This window comes from Diabrotica virgifera, chromosome 5 (assembly GCF_917563875.1).
Source record: "Diabrotica virgifera virgifera chromosome 5, PGI_DIABVI_V3a".
Classification (NCBI taxonomy): Eukaryota; Metazoa; Arthropoda; class Insecta; order Coleoptera; family Chrysomelidae; genus Diabrotica; species Diabrotica virgifera.
The window spans coordinates 216,348,250-216,365,393 of record NC_065447.1 but is presented as its reverse complement, the minus strand read 5'-3'; the positions used below and the strand labels follow the sequence as shown (position 1 = coordinate 216,365,393).

At 32.1% G+C, this 17,144-nt stretch overlaps 1 protein-coding gene across 1 annotated transcript in view; it reads left to right on the top strand.

Annotated features, from left to right (window-relative positions):
* Positions 1-10,003: 10,003 nt before the first annotated feature.
* The window catches only part of LOC126884613 (facilitated trehalose transporter Tret1-like), a 90,385-nt gene continuing 83,244 nt past the window's right edge, over positions 10,004-17,144 (top strand). The window contains exon 1 of the mRNA XM_050650670.1: positions 10,004-10,246. The gene's annotated coding sequence lies outside the window, so the exon portion shown is untranslated. The remainder of the gene's footprint in view (positions 10,247-17,144) is intronic.

Sequence of the window (17,144 nt, the reverse complement as noted above, 5' to 3'; positions counted from 1 at the left end):
CCGTCTATCAATGAAACGAGTGTGATTCATGCTCATGACACATTTTTATTTTCGGATAGTCTCATAAATGGCCGGACGTATATTTGTTTAGCAGTGGTTTATTTCCATGAAACGTAATTTACGTTTCATGTTTCTTTGATGTGCGGCCTTAAGAATGCTTTAAAACTGTAGAATAAAACTAAAATTAAAACCATTTGGTTTTTAAGTAAACCTTAAGGTTGCAATAAAACCGCTTTCAGCATAAATGGGCCCACTCTGAAAGAGATCAATAATACCAAAAATAAAAACCTTCTTAAAACTTTGTTTTCTTAAGCAACTGGTTTTAAAGCTGCTGTGATGGTGCTTTTAAAACCATGTTAAAAGACACTTTAAGTGCAGACAGTTTTATAGCAAACTTAAAAAGGTTTCTTAAATGGAGACTTTTAAAGACAATTTACCATATTAAATGATTCTTTAAACCCATATACTCCATATAGGTCAACAAATTTTTACATGTGTTATGGTTATGAGGTACATACGCATTTGTAATCATAAAATAATAAAAAGTACTTGGTTATTTCGGACTGTCAAGGTAGAAAAACACTTGCGCACCCAACTTTATTGATAATGTTAACAAAAAGATGTCTAAATAACTCACGCGCCCTTTAATTTCTGACTTTTGGCGATTAAAAAATTTTAATGTTTAAATGTTAAAATAAATCGAATTTATGTCTTCAAGTCGCTTATTTATAATTTTTATGTAAGCCTTATTGTAATCTATCATGGCTTTCAGCATCTCCAGAAAGCAATATGGCCGAAATCCAAATAAAACTACTTGGTCTATCAACAGAGAATTGTTAAGATCAAATGGATTTATTTTATACCTTGCCAAGAGCATATATCCTACATAAAAGCAAGGTTGTCTTGGAATTAAAACCGTTTAGTTTTAATGCTGCTGTCAATAATGCCACTGGTTTTAATGTGAAACTAACCTAAAATCGAGGCGTGCGTCGTAACGCTGTGTGTGTGTGTGTGTTGTATTTTTCTTTTAAAATGACCAGTTCGTTTATATTTTAAGTACTTGCGACATATTTCTTCCATACTAACTGTAATTCCACTTTTTACAACACACTACACCACTGTCTCGCTCTAAAACAAATGGCCGACCATTTTGGACATGAAAGAAGAGGGGATGGGTTTAGTTTTATTGTTTCTAATAAGAAGCATAGCTTAGTGCTTAGTCTATACGATAACCAAATCGATTCAGTTAAGAGCGTTTGGTTTTAATAAGCAACTTTAAAGACAACAAAAAAATCTTTTTAAAGCATATGTTTTACTGACATAATAGTCTTGATATCAAGTAGTTTTAATAATAGGTTTTATTAGTCATATTAGGAGAATCTTTAAAACTGCAATAAAACTAAAAGTTAACAAATTAGAATCTAACAAAACCAAACATTCAGGAAGTTCTTTATAAAACTGCTTGGTTTTAAAGTGAACTGAGAATAAACCATTTTAAAACTACAATAAGACAAATTATCTATTAGATTAATTAGTCTTATTTGATACTCTTATTAGATACTTTAAAACTGGTGACAAATGCTTAACAGTTTTAAAGTTCTGACAGGATATCTACAAGGTAACTTTAAAACCATTATCTTCTTATTTACCCCAATAAAACCTTTATACACCTTAAATAAAACTACAATGTTTTTATTATACTACTTGGGTATGTTCAGGATGATGTCAGAAAAAATCTACTATAGCAAAATGGGTGTACATGCATAATTGCATTTTAAAGTGCATAAAATGCATCTAAAAGTGCATAAACACGTCAAAATAAGCATACTAAGGGCCAGATTTTGTTACTCTGGGGTTTTTGGGGTCGCTAAACACAACTACGCCATTAGAAACCCTCGGAGCACTTGGTGCCCAGTGTCACTGCTAAAGCACGTCATCTTCTGGAGTTTCGCGGGTTTTCGGCATTCAATTGATACAAACAGATTTCTCGGGGGATATTTAGGGTTGCTGAAAACAGAGCACCTGTCGTCTAGGGTAGTGTTGCCCAAAATCGGTCTTGGTCTTGCAGTCTTGGTCTTGTTCTTGCGTTTTCGCAAGACCATGACCAAGACCAAGACCGCTATATTTTAGCAAGACCAAGACCAAGACTGACCGTGCAAGACCTGAGCAAGAACAAGACTAAGCCTGCGAGACTCTTGCGTCTTGCCGTTAGAATTGAGTGTCATTTTAGGGAATATAGTAGTTCGGGTGTATGATTAGAGACTATGAGACGCAAAAAGATATGTAGGCCACAAAAATTTGAAAAATTTAACTTGTGCGGATTATAAACAATACAATAAACATACATAGCGAATCAAAATATTTATTAAAAGAACACTTGACATATTTATTTGACACGTACTCAGAGGTCATAATAAATTATTACAATGTAAAAATAAAATATTTTGTAATACATTCTTTCCTAGCAGACGACGGCGACGGACGCCTTCGCTCTGAAATTAATTGTATGTTAAGTGTCTAGATTTTGAGAATAGCTGTCTTTTCATAAAATAATCTTTGTTGTGACGCCGACAGTAATATCCTATTGAAACTTTTTAAAGATAAATATGTCGCCTAAGTTGATAAAAAAATAATACGACACACACTCAATTGTTTTTCCTTATCAGTTAGTAGGATTCTAAATACCACATCGTATAAAGATTAAACATCGTACTTGTAAACTTTCTGCAGAGTGTGCAATTTTATATCAATGGGTCAAACAAAATTCCTTTCTAGACAGAGAATGTTCTTTAATATGTTTAAGTTCCTGTTTATGTCATTTATTTGGTTTTTTGTGTTTTAACCATGTTTTAGCACATATGTAATATAAGGTTCTTAAATACAAATTTTTAAAGAAACAGACTGACTCCCGTGGGATATGGTAGATAGCTCAGTTAGTGAGAGTATAGGCAGGGATAGTTTAGATCGTGGGTTCAAACTCCACCCGATGTGAGTTATTTAGACATTTATTAATTTGGTTGGTTTTTAATATGTCTAGAGGGTGAGGCAGATAAATGTCCTGTTAGAAATATCTCGAAAACTAAAGGCAACAGAATCATGAAAATGCAATCGAAGGGGTTTTAAGGAGTGATGTATTTAATGAAAGTATTTTCATTTATTTCCTACTTCAGATTATACCGGATGTTGCTTATAACTTCGTTTTTTTAATGGGGCACCCTGTATATTTTTACATATTTAAATTCTCCTCGATGTCTTCATTGTTAAAATATAAGGTTTTGTAATGTTATATAGGGTAGTTTAAAAAAGAATTACATTTTTTTTCTTAATTACGCAGCAATATTCACACCCTGTAGAATTGTAGTAGTTTGACATTAAAAACTCTATTTACGTTCATATGATTTTTAATATAGTCTACTATTGTTAAGAATTGTTAGTATAGCTAAATTTTTAATTTTAGAATAAAGGGTTGGTCGAAACTCGGAATGAGTATTTTCTGAGTTTTCATAAATGGAACACCCTGTATTTTAGTATTGTAATGAAATGATATGTTATGGTACTTTTTTATTTCTTAAGCATTCCCTATAACTAACAGCTTTAGTTTGTGAGTTATTGGCGATTCAAGCCAAATATTAATTGAAACAAAAAATTAGTGAAATTTTATTAGGTTGGGGTTGAAACAAAAATTACCAATAATGGTTGAGCTATCAAAATTCCTACGTAGCTAACATTGTTGGCGCGATTAACAATTAAGCACAAATTAAAGCAGTTCTTTCTTCTTCTTCTTCGTCTAGGCATTCACGTCCACATCTGAACATAAGCCTCTTCAAGTCTTCCTTTCCATTGTTTTTTGTTGTACGCTACTTGTAGCCAATTTTTCTTGGCAGTTCCTTTCAGATCATCTGTCCATTTCATAGGAGGTCTGCCTCTGGGTCTTTTGTGTTGGTATGATCTCCAGGTTATAATTATTGTTCTGTGCTATTTGTTTCGATCGCTCCTAGCTACATGTCCAGCGTATTCCCATTTCAATTTTAACGATTTTTGTACCACATCGGTGACTTTGGTTTTCTGTCTTATCCGTGTGTTTGTCTTCCTATCCTTAAGTAATATGGTAAGCATTGCTCTTTCCATCGCGTGTTGAGTGACTCTGAGTATGTTCATATTATTTTTTGTGATTGCCCATGTTTGTGCCCCATATATTAATATCAGAATAATGCATGCATCAAATTGTGCCCCATGTGTTAATATCGCAATTGATGCATGAATTAAAGTAGTTAGGTGTAGGGAATGCTTAAGAAATAAAAAAGTATGTATGTTAAGTGAAGCTGAAAATGTACCTATACTGTTACGTTGTTCTAAGATCTAAAGCAGTGGTTCCCAAAGTGGTCCAGGTGGACCCCCAGGGGTCCACGAGGGACTCAACGGGGGTCCACGTTGGCGTGAAATAAAAATGGGGGTTCACAAGTTGCAAGTGGGGGCCCACGAAAATTTTATAGCGATTTGATATTTATTTAAACAAATTTGCATTTTTTTATTATAAAATATCAATGGAAAAAATATTATTTTAATAGTAGTGACTCAAAAATGTTATTTTAATGATTCATAACAAGTTATTTTGATTAAAAACAAGTTTTTGATCAAATTTTAGGATAGAAAACATTAAAATATCGTTTTTACATTTTCCTCTATTCCCAAAACACATGTCTTTCGATTTGACTGAAAATTTGCCCACAGATAGCCAAAACACAGGACTTTAAGTGATTAAAAGAATTTGTATCGTTTTACAATACAAAAAAATACGTGGAATAATATCAGAGTCAAAAATATAGGCGTTTACTGTAATAAGTACAAATAATTCGGAAAATATCGACCATACAAAAAAAATGGTTAAGAAAATTATAATAATGATTGTAAACACAATTTACTTGGATCAATTTCAGTTCCTACCATTTTTGTCGAAAAGTTGAGAATTGCGGAGATATTGAACAAAAACCACTGCTATCAAATCCATAAGGGCTTATGCTTGCGCCTTTACAGCATACGTACTACCTGAAATATTGATTTTAGCAAAAACATGAAAGAGATCAAAATTGTATAAAATTTAATTCTCTCCATTTTTGTATAGGTACATTTTTGTTATAAAACTAATAATAAACGAGATAATTCAATAATTATGCTGTAATTGTCACTCTTTCCCCATAACTCGGAAAATATCGACGGCACAAAAAAAATTTATAATAGAATAAATTATAGGAAATTATATTTTTCACAACTTCAGTCCGTGCACTTGTTGTCGAAAAGTTAAATATGGCGGAGATATTGAGCAAAAACGGTTCTTCTTTATTCGCGATTTTAAATTTACACTACTATTGACCCCCTTAAGATTAGAAAAATAGAATCTTGCTTGGGTAGCTGGGGCATGCAAGATCAAATGCTAACCCGACTGTACTATATAATGTTGACTCTTTATTGCATGTAACTTTTCTTGTATTGTAAAACTATTCAAGTCCTGTGCTTTAGCTATCTGTGGGCAAATTTTCAGCCAAATAGAAGAACATGTATTTTGGGAATGGAGGAAAATGGAAAAAAACAGTATTTTAACGTTTTCTACGCTAAAGTTTGATCAACAACTTGTTTTTAAAACAAAAAACTTGTTATAATGCCTAATAATCACATTTTGGACTCCCGCTTCTATTAAAACATTATTTTTTCAATTGATAATTTACGATAAAAAATGCAAATTTGTTTAAATAGATTCCAAATCATTGAAAAATCGCTTAAAATGATATTTTGAGAAAAGAAGAGACCTTCAATATCTTATTTTTACCCCCCCCCCCCCATGTTTTTTTCACTGTAAGTATGGTAAAAATGTAGCAGCAGGGGGTCCATCGAAACCAGTATATTTTTGAAAGTGGTCTACGAGAAAAAATAGTTTGGGAACCTCTGATCTAAAGTAACGTTTAATAAATAGCAATATGCTAGCGGGTAACTTCGCGACTTGCAAGACTCTTGCTGCAAGACCAGGACCGGGAGTGCAATACCAAGACCAAGAACAAGACCAGGTGTATTGGTGCAAGACCAAGACCAAGACTCTCTAAGTCTCGTCTTGGTCTTGCATTTGGGCAAAACTAGTCTAGGGTCACGTCATCTTCTGGACTTCGGCACTAAATTAATGCAAACAGCATCAAGCAGGGGTAGCTGAACAAGAAGACGTCTTCTCAAGTTTGCTATGTGCAATTAATTAGCTCTCCAGTACATAAATCGAACCATTGATAAGTACATTGCTTTGACTGTAGTAGCTATAGTCCTATTGTTACAGCTTATTGTTTTGTTGTTGTTTGCTCAAACTATAACGGGGTCTAGCAAACGGGTAGGTATCCATTGTTTTTGAATGCAGCTTTTTCGTCATTTAGGTGTCAATAATACCTGCTGATAAAAGTCACATTTTTTATACATTGGGCATGTCCGGTTTCATTTTTGTTTTTTAACAAATAATTAATATTTGTTTATGGGAATTTTAATACTGTTTAATAACAATATTTAATGCATATTTGTTTTTGTTTGCTTTTTGTCTACCAATGTTAATACTGTTTTTTACTTTTTCTTTAGTATTTTTTTAATAAAAAAAAGTAAATTGTTTTGTGTACACGTACGTTTTTTTCTACTTTACTAAGTACATAGTAACTTAACATAGTAAGGTAACCTTATATTTTAGTTATTTTGTAGATAAATTATCCAATTTGCTAATACATATAGTACAGGACACCATTTCACTTCTTATGTATTTCTTTAATTTTCTCATTTATACATAATCATCGGATTTTCTTGTACCTATATTTGAAATAAAAATAAGGTAGCGTTCAACAAATTATCTTTATTATTTTTTAATTTTTTCTCTCCATTATTTATCTTGAAAGAGTTTTTATGAACATGAACAGTCTCCCGCAAACACTGCCGATATAATAATATAGACCAGGGCGCATCTGTAAAAATATTGGCACATTTGGATGTTGAGAGGTGACTTATATTTTTTTGTAGAAATTGCTTGAAAATAACTCATATAATAATATTTGAGTTACCCTCCCACTCAAAAACGTCCGTAATATTGTTTAAATAATCAAAATGTCAAAAAATGAAGGAAAAATTAGATTTTTTTCTTGGTTTTTTGATTATAACTTTAAAAGTTTTCATTTTCGAGAAAAGTTGCACCGACATAAAAGTTGCGAAATTAAATTTACTACAATATAGGATTAACTGAAAATTTTAAAAATTGTCACCCTTGTTGCAAAATACCAATAATTTCTAAAAAAACATAAAAAACAAGTATGCGCATTTTACGCTTTTCAACCATTTTACTACACTTAGAACCTTCATATTTTACCCAAAAAAACTTTATGATATGATAAAACAATACTGTAACGTAAATATCATTAAGATCGGTTTTATAGATTTTGCAAAATAAATTTTGCAGCTTTCGCAAATCCAGCTTTCGCAAAAAGAATTTATTTCTTCAAAATGTTGCAGCACTGAAAATAAAGCAGACAGCAAATTGAATTTTTTTGTTGCATATAAAGGAATACTGTACCTTTCATTTGCAATTTGCAAAATTAAAATTAGTAAACTACCACGGCGTCAGGAATTTTTTTAAATAAACATAATTAAACATAATTTTTGGTGCTACGCGCAGGACAGCGGATACGTTCGCTCTGATTGGGCATTCCAATGACCTTTGATAATGATTGATAAATTTTAATTTTTATTACATTTCGAAATAAATAAATAAATTTGTTTATTGCAAAATAAAAACACATACATTGTCCTTTGAAATAATACTTTTTTTAGCAAAAATTTCCTTTGTTCATATATTTTAACTTAGAAAATAAAAGTGTATTATTTTTAAACATATGCAATTGTTTAAACAATTTTTCACAAACAATAATCAAACTAGTTTATAATATAGAGTAAGAAAATAATATATTAGATGATAAAGATTGGAAGAAATTTTGGTGGAAATCAACTTGTGTGAATCGAACACCGCTGTCCTGCGCGTAGCACCAAAAATTAATGTTTATTTAAAAAAAATTCTGACGCCGTGGTAGTTAACCGATTTTAATTTTGCAAATTTCAAATGAAAATTACAGTATTCTTCTATTCGTAAAAAAAAATTGTCACTTGCTATCTTATTTATTTTCAGTCCTGCAACATTTTGAAAAAATGAATTTTTTTTTTGCGAAAGCCGGATTGCAAAATTTATTGAACCGATCTTAACTAAATTTACAGTATTGTTTTACCATATCATAGAGTTTTTCTGGGTGAAATATGAAGGTTCTAAGTGTAGCAGAAATGGTTGAAAACGTAAAATGCGAATACTTGTTTTTTTATGTTTTTTTCGCAATTATTGCTATTTTGCAACAAGGGTAACAATTTGAAGAAAAATTTACCAATCTTATATTATAGGAAATTTATATACGCAACTTTGATTTTAGTGCAACTTTTCTTGGAAGTGAATAATTTTAAAGTTATAACCAAAAAACGAAGAAAAAAATCGAATTTTTCCTTCATTTTTTGACATTTTGATTATTTAAACAATGTTCCGGACCTTTTTGAGTGGGAGGATAACTCAATTATTATTATATATGTTAATTCCAAGCTATTTCTGCAAAAAAATTAGAGTCACTTCTCAACGTCCATCTCAAAACAGATCCGCCCTGGACTAATATAGCGCCCAAAGTTTGAAGCTTTATTACGTTTAGTAGCTCGATGCTTCTTATTTTTACCAAAATGCGCCCCCAGGATGATGTGGGATGAGGCTCTCGTTGTATTAGCCTAACTGTTTCCATGTTCATTTTCATAACTTAACAATATCAATTGTAACCCGGGTCGGGTTGCTTACTGCATTATAAAAAGTGTGAGCGATACTAAATAATTGATTCATTGTCTATTTACATGTTCGCTTTAAATACGTGAACTGTGTTGTTTACAAAAGACTACGTAAATATTATAATAACAGTTCTAATTTTGTGCCTTATTCGGTTTCATAACGTCTTATAACGTTGTTCGACTCCCGGGTGGTGGGTGGGGACACCTAAACTATTTTTTCAATAAAAATAACACCGGGAATGTACGTATACTTTTTCAAACGGTTTTTTAAAAATTACTTAAAAAGTTACGCCAAAATTAAATGTTTCAACGTGTCATATAAAAAAAAACTAATTCATTTTATCAGAAAAAAAATATAGAACCTTTTTTATAGTGCTTGAAAAAAATATTTATTTTAATTTTGTTATAAAAGTCTCTAGCACCAATCCTCTAGAGAGTTGTAACAATATAAGGTTGGTCCGTATTTTTTGCGACAAAAAACGTGGAAATCACTCCATCATTACCAACTTAATTAAAAATAATATACCAACCTTATTTTTGTTATAACTCCCTTAGGATTGGTGCTAGAGACATTAAAAAAATAAACATAAAGATTATTTTTAGGCATTATAGACGAGGTTTTATGTAGTTTCTTCATGTTTCAAAGAACCAAATTTCAAAATGCCATATTTTCGCTTGTATTAGGCTGGATACACTGTTTATAGACACCCACCGTTCTTCATTAATGAAAAATTATTCTGTAATAATGATTTTTTTGATAAAATACATACTTTTTGAGTAATTCACAAAAATCTGTTTGAAAAAGTATTGTTTTGTGCGTACTTTCTGTCTAAAACATACTTTAAAAGCCACCATCAGAGCATGCCAATCGTCGATAAAAGTTACAATAAAAAAATAAAGTGTATTTCGACAATTTTATAAAAAATTTAGGGGTGGCCGTTTTTTGTGCCGGTCAGTGTATTATTTCGAATAAACTCATTCGTTTATGATTGTACATATAAATCAAATGAAAATATTCTGGTAAGTTGATATCAGAAGATTGACGCCCAAGAAAAATATATGTCACGTAGTTTTCACGGTAACTGGAACAGCAGATTGATAATGCGCTTATTTGAAAATATTTCATCAATCCTTTCAAGAGCCACTTGAGGTAATATCTATTGTAATTAGCTTTAAATCAATGCTTTGTACAAACTAATGAGATATCCTCGAGAGGTTAATAAAAATAGATTTATTGTGGTCTATTATCTCATTTCGAAGTGTGCTCTGTTTGCTTTGGTAGATATTAGGTACTACCTATAAGTAATTTGCCGCCGAGGATTATAGAGCAATAAAATTTTATTGTTTTATAATAACGTACATTTATCAGGTAAGTCGCTATTAAAGTACATGGATTTAAAAGATTTGCGAATTTGAAAATTACATTTTAATCGGTTTTATATACAAGAAAACTTATTCATCTGCTATTATTTCCTCGGTTTTTCATTCAATTTATCATTCTCTATTTTTCTTTGGTCGCTAGTACTTACTACTGCGTGGGTTCCCGGACTACGCTAGAGTCCTGGAACAATACATATTCCAGTCAGTATCTGTTGAAAAACGGACCATATTGGACCATAGAAGTCTATTTTTTGCTGGAATCACTTTACGATGTACATTGTATCAATACTCACGATATGACACAGTCGCAAATCTTGCGCTTAATTTTTTATTTAACGAAATCCGAAAAAGGTCGAAAATTTTTGCTTTATGTTACCTTATTTTTACCTATAACGCGAAAGATCTTGCCCCTTACAAAAAACATATAAGGAAAAAGTTTCCTTATTCAAGTTTACATAATATTTGATTAGCCAGAAATTGAAATTTAAATATTTATTATTTAAAAAATAGGAATAATTCGGAAAAAAGTGCAAAAAATGGATTTTTTCTTTAAAACTTTTAGACCCCTCAAGCATAATTTACATATTCCGCCTAGAAAAACTTTATACAGTAAAACCTGTGTTAACGGCCACCTGCCAACATCGGCCACCCGTCCTGACGGCCAGTTTAAAAATTTCCCAAACCAATTATATGTAGACTACAAAAACTGGCAATAGCTGCCACCTTTCTATATCGGCCAATAGTTCTTTCATTTTTAGTGGCCGTTACTGACAGGTTTTACTGTAATAAGACTGAATATTTATTAAGCTCAACAGACCTAGGGCTAAAACGTTTGTATTTTTCATTATATTTTATAAATTTTATAACATTATAATTAACTAATAATTAAATTTTAATGTATAATTATAAAATTAATTAATAATAAGTCTTATAAGTTTTATTTTATTTCACTTCAGTCTTTTTATACACTGCTTCGCCACCTCCCTCCATCTCCTTCTGTCCAATGCTAGTTCTTTCTACTCTTAATGTTGCTTTTCTTCAGGTCTTCGTACACACTGTCCTTCCATCTTTTTCTTGGCCTGTCTTTTTTTCTCTTTTGTATTGGTCTTCGTGAGAGTACCATTTTTGGCATCCTTTCACTTCTCATTCTTTCGATTGGCCCCAAATATCGTATTCTCTGTGCTTTGATTATCATTGTTATCGTTGGCTCTTTGTACAGTTCTTCCAATTCTTTATTGGTTCTTCTTCTCCACTGACCCACTATTTTTACACCTCCATATATTGCTCTTTACGTTTTTTTGTATGTCTCGCATGCGTAGTTAATTCCGAATTTAAAACGAAGATTCTCAATTTTGCGGCTATCATAAAAAATTAATTGTTTTAAACTTTTAATCGTCACTAAATTGAGAATTTTCATTGTTAAATTGGGAATCAGCGCATAGAAAAACCCTAAAAAAGCTTCTATTAACTTTGGGCAAAACAATTATACGGGAATCAAATAAACATATACCGGGTGTCCCAATAAGAATGGCTCTCGGCCATATCTCAGGAACCGTTTTTAGTACAGCTTTGAGAAAAAAAAAATTTATAACAAAAGTTGTCTCGGGAAAAGCCTGGAAATTCTTTTCATAATTGTAGGTTCACCGCTAGAGGGCGTAATTGAATATCAAAAATTAAAAAATCTAAATTTTACAACATTTGCCTAATGAAAATGCACTGGAAATCCGATCATCGTATTCTTCATAAAATTCTGCGCATATCTGATTTCACAAGTTTAGGTCTACCCTTGCAAATAAGAGGAAGGGGTGAGTGGGAACCTTGTTATGAAAAAACGGCTGTAAGTCCGGTTCTGCTAAATCGAATTTTGCAAACTTGGTCTTGTTGAAAACAAATCTTTTCCGTCAATGTAAGAGTTATAATTTCGAACCAGCCTAATAAGTAATATGCCAGCTAGGAGGCGTTATTTAATTTTTTTCAAAAATCTAGTTTTTTTTTGAAAAATATTAAATACAAGTATGCATTTTTAATCCTGTATTATAAAATAAGATTAAATTATCAATAGAATAGCGAAAACCACATGTCGATACCTTTTTTGTATCTCGAGATATCTTAAGAAATGTGTAAATTTTAAACATTTACTGTTACTGTCACCGGTAAACTAAGTTAAGGAAAAGTAGTGTGCTATGGAAAATACAAAGAAACATTTTCTAGATGTTAACGTATATAAATATAATCAATTAAAACGACAATAAGACAAACAACACGAATTACAACAAAGAAATAAACACAGCTACTTAGTGACGACCTCAATGTTCAAATTGTTGCCCATCATTTTCGATGCAAGCATTTACTACATTACTCGAGAAAACATTTCGAGAGCAGAAATGGAGACTGCTGTTCAATCTACTATTGAAATAGTAAATGCTTGCATCGAAAATGATGGGCAACAATTTGAACATTTAGGTCATCACTAAATAGTTGTTTAATTTCTTTGTTATATTTCATAGTGTTGTTTGTCTTATCGTTGCTTTAATTAATAGGTATTTTTAACGCTTCTCATTTGTTTCGAGCCTCTGTCATAATATCGTATAATTCGTGTATAATATATTAATGTACCACATACAACAGAGGTTCGAAAGAAATGAGAAGCGTTGGAAAGCCCTATTATATACGTTGATATCTGAAAAATGTTCCTTTGTTGTTTCCATAGCACACTACTTTTCCTTAACTTCATTTACCGGTGACAGTAACAGTTACTTTTTAAATTTACACGTTTCGTAAGATATCTCGAGATAGAAAAAAGGTATCAATATGCGGTTTTCGCTATTCTGTTGCTAATTTGGTCTAATTTTGTAATATAGGATTTAAAATGCACACTTTTTTTTAATATTTTCCAAAGAAAACTAGATTTTTGAAAAAAAAAATTAAATAACGCCTCCTAACTGGCAAAATACTTAGTAAGCTGGTTCGAAATTTTAACTTTTACATTGACGAAAAAGAACTATTGACAACAAGACCAAGTTTGCAAAATTCGATTTAGCAGAAGCAGACTTATAGCAACTTTTTCATAACAAGGTTCCCACCCACCCCCACCTCTTATTTGCAAAGGTAGACTTAAACTTGTGAAATCAAATATGCGCAGAATTTTATGAAGAATACGATGATCGGATTTTCAGTGCACTTTCATTAGGCAAATTTTGTAAAATTTTGATTTTTTAATTTTTGATATTCAATTACGCCCTCTAGCGGTGAACCTACAATTATGAAAATAATTTCCAGGCTTTTCCCAAGGCAACTTTTGTTATACATATTTTTTTCTCAAAGCTGTACTATAAACGGTTCCTGAGATATGGCCGAGAGCCATTCTTATTGGGACACCCGGTACAGTGATGAGCGCGCTAATAACAGGCAAAATAACGCAAAAGATGGAAAACACATTAAGTTGTGAGTTAAAAAGAAATATAACTAGTAGAGGTGGGAAATTTAGCGATAAAAACCTATAAATTTACATTCTATTGATTGTTTCCCACCTTTAGACGTATTGGACGAGTTTGGCAACTGGAACTGTGACAGTTTTAGTTGACATACTCCTCTGATACGTCTAAAGGTGGGAAACAATAAATATAATGTAAGTTTATAGGTTTTTATCGCTAAATTTTCCACCTCTACTACTGAAGACTAAAATTTGAAGCCTCAAAAAATCCGTTCAAGCTGCCCACTAGCTTCTATTTTAATAAAGAAAAATATCCAAAAATACTGTCTCAATGTATTTTTGTCTGTTCTTTTTCATAGAAGAATATATGATAAATGTGAAACAAATATTGATAGATCGCAGTTTGACTTTCGAAAACCTGTACTGGGATCAAACAGCAAATACAAGCATTGGCAATGAATTTACTGAAAGTGTGGAGATCAAAAGAGGTATCTGACAGGGGTGTATATTATTCCCACTACTATTTAATATTTATTCCGAGGAAATATTTAAAAAATGTATGGAAAATCCAAATGAGGGCATGAAAATAAACGGTTAACGAACAATATAAGATATGCCGATGATACGATGATCCTTGTCAGTAGCATAGATGAATTTTAACATGCAATGGAAAGGGTTAATTTAGTTAGCGATGAATACGGCCTGAACCTCAACTTCAAGAAGGCAAAATGGATGGTGATAAGCAAAAAGCACAACAACCTGCTCGACAGTTACGGATAAACAACATACTAGTTGACCATGTAGAAATCTTTTATATATCTTGGCACCAACGTAAATACCAAATAGGAACTTCTTCTTCTTCTTTAAGTGACGTCTCCTAATCGGAGGTTGGATATCATCATCACTATCTTTACTCTATCTACCGCTGCTCTAAAGAGTTCTATAGAACTGCAAAAACCAGTCCCTTAAATTCTTCAACCATGACACTCTCCTTCTTCCTATACTCCTTCCGCCTCTTATCTTTCCCCGTATTATCAGTCTTAGCATTTCATATCGCGGTCCCCTCATTACGTGTCCCAGATATTGTAACTTTCTTATTTTTATTGTGTTTATTTCGCATTCTTTGCCCATTTCTCGCAATACTTCCTTGTTCGTTTTCTTCTGTGTCCACGATGTTCTAAGCATCCTTCTGTAACACCACATGTCAAATGACTGTAGCTTATTTATGTGTTCTTGCTTTAATGTCCAGCTTTCAAGTCCATAATATTGTAGTATCGAGAACACGTAGCATCTCAAAGCTCTTACTCTCAGTTCTAAGCTAAGGTCTTTGTTGCAGAGAACTGTTTTCATTTTTACAAACGCATTTCTTGCTATTTCTATCCTGGTTCTTATTTCTGTTGATATGCATTAAAGAGTAATGGAGACATAATACATCCCTGCCTAACTCCTCTCCTGATTTCAATTTCTGCACTGGGTTCGTTATCTATTACAATTTGTCCTCTTTTATTCCAGTAAAAGTTTGTTATTATTCGTAAGTCCTTCTTGTCTATGTTTTTTGTCTTGAAAGTTTGGACTAATTTTTCATGTCTTACTTTGTCAAAAGCTTTCTCAAAATCAGCGTAACAAACATGCACATCCACATTCATGTCCATGCATCTTTGAGCTAACACATTAAAAGCAAATAACGCCTCTCTGGTTCCTAGTCCGCTTCTGAACCCAAACTGACTATCATCTATTCCTTCTTCTAGTTTTCTATTTATACGACCATGTATTATTTTCAAGAATAATTTGAGAATATAACTTATTAATGATATTGTTCTGTATTCACTGCAATCTTTAGCGTTTGTATTTTTAGGGATAGCACAAAAGGTTGAGAGTAACCATTGTTTTGGTATGTTTTCTGTTTTGTACACTGTGTTAAACAAGTCTACGATAATGTCTAAGGCAAGCCGCACACCAACGAAACATGAAACGTAAAACATGAAACATGAAACGTAAAATACGTTTTATGAAAATAAAACACGGTTAAACAAATCTTGATGTCCGCCTACCAATGAAACGAGTGTAATTCATGCTCATAAAACATTTTTATTTTCGGAGAGTTTCATAAATGGCCGGACGTTTATTTATTTAGCAGTGTTTTATTTCCATGAAACGTGATTTACGTTTCATGTTTCTTTGATGTGCCTTAGGTTTCATCATTTATGAATTTTAAGCTTTCTACTGGGATTTGGTCTGGACTCTGGACCTACTGCTTTACCATTTTTGCTGTTTTTTAATGCCGATTTAATTTCTTCTTTTAATGTCTTTAAAACCGTATCATCTTCTACTTCGACTTCCATCTGCTCTGTTCTATTGTCTTTGAACAATGTATTTATGTATATCTATTCTGTCCGTCTCTTTAATTTTTCGTTAGTACTCAACACAAGTTTCCCATCTGTATCTTTTAGTATTCCCGGTTTTCTTTTTCTGTTGTTCTGATTTAATTCCTTAATTTTTTTATGTGTGTTAAAATTATCATGTCTTTTCTGGTGTTCTTCTATTTCTGCGCATTGTTCTTTTAACCGTTGTTCTTTAGCCTGCTTAATTTTGGATTTTATTTGCTTATCCACATTTTTGTACATCTGCTTATCTTTGTTTTTATGCTGACGTCTTTCTTCCATTAAATCTAAGATCTCCTCCGTCATCCATTGTTTCTTTTTGTATCTGGTTGGTGTAAGAATTTCTTTTTGACATTTATTTATTTCTGTCTTTATTAATAACCATTTTGTCTCTGTTTCAGTATTTTGCTTGATTTGTTCTTTAACATTCATTAAACGGTTATTAATTTCATCTGTCAGGCTTTGTTTTATGAGTGGGTTTCTTAGTTCACTACTGGATCACTACTGGGTTGTGATCTGATCCTATGTCGGGACCTGTTTTTGAAGATATAATTGCGTTCTTGTATATTTGTCTAATTAATACATAATCTATTTGGTTTCTTACAATTCTCCCTTCTTGATCTGCTGGTGACTTCCAGGTATATAGTCTTGTCTTTGGCATTTTAAAAAATGTATTAGTTATGACAAAATTATTGTTTTGGCAAAATTCGTTAAGCCTGTCACCTCTTTCGTTTCTGTTGCCCAGACCATATCCTCCTGTACATTCTTCTACTAGGAATACGTCTAGTTAAATTGTTAAATGCTACATTTTTCCGATCTTACTGTATGGTGTGGAGACCTGGACGCTGACAGACACGATCATAAAAAACTAGAAGCATTCATTCGAAATGTGAGTGTACCGACATAGAGGTAATCCACAGAATCTGAAACGAGAAAGAAATCGTGAGCACAATTAAACAAAAAAAAACTTGAATATCTAGGCCACATATTGAGACACGATAAGTAGGTACCGTCTACTGCAATTCATTATACAGGGGAAAATATACAGTAAGCGAGGGCTAGGCAGGAAAAGA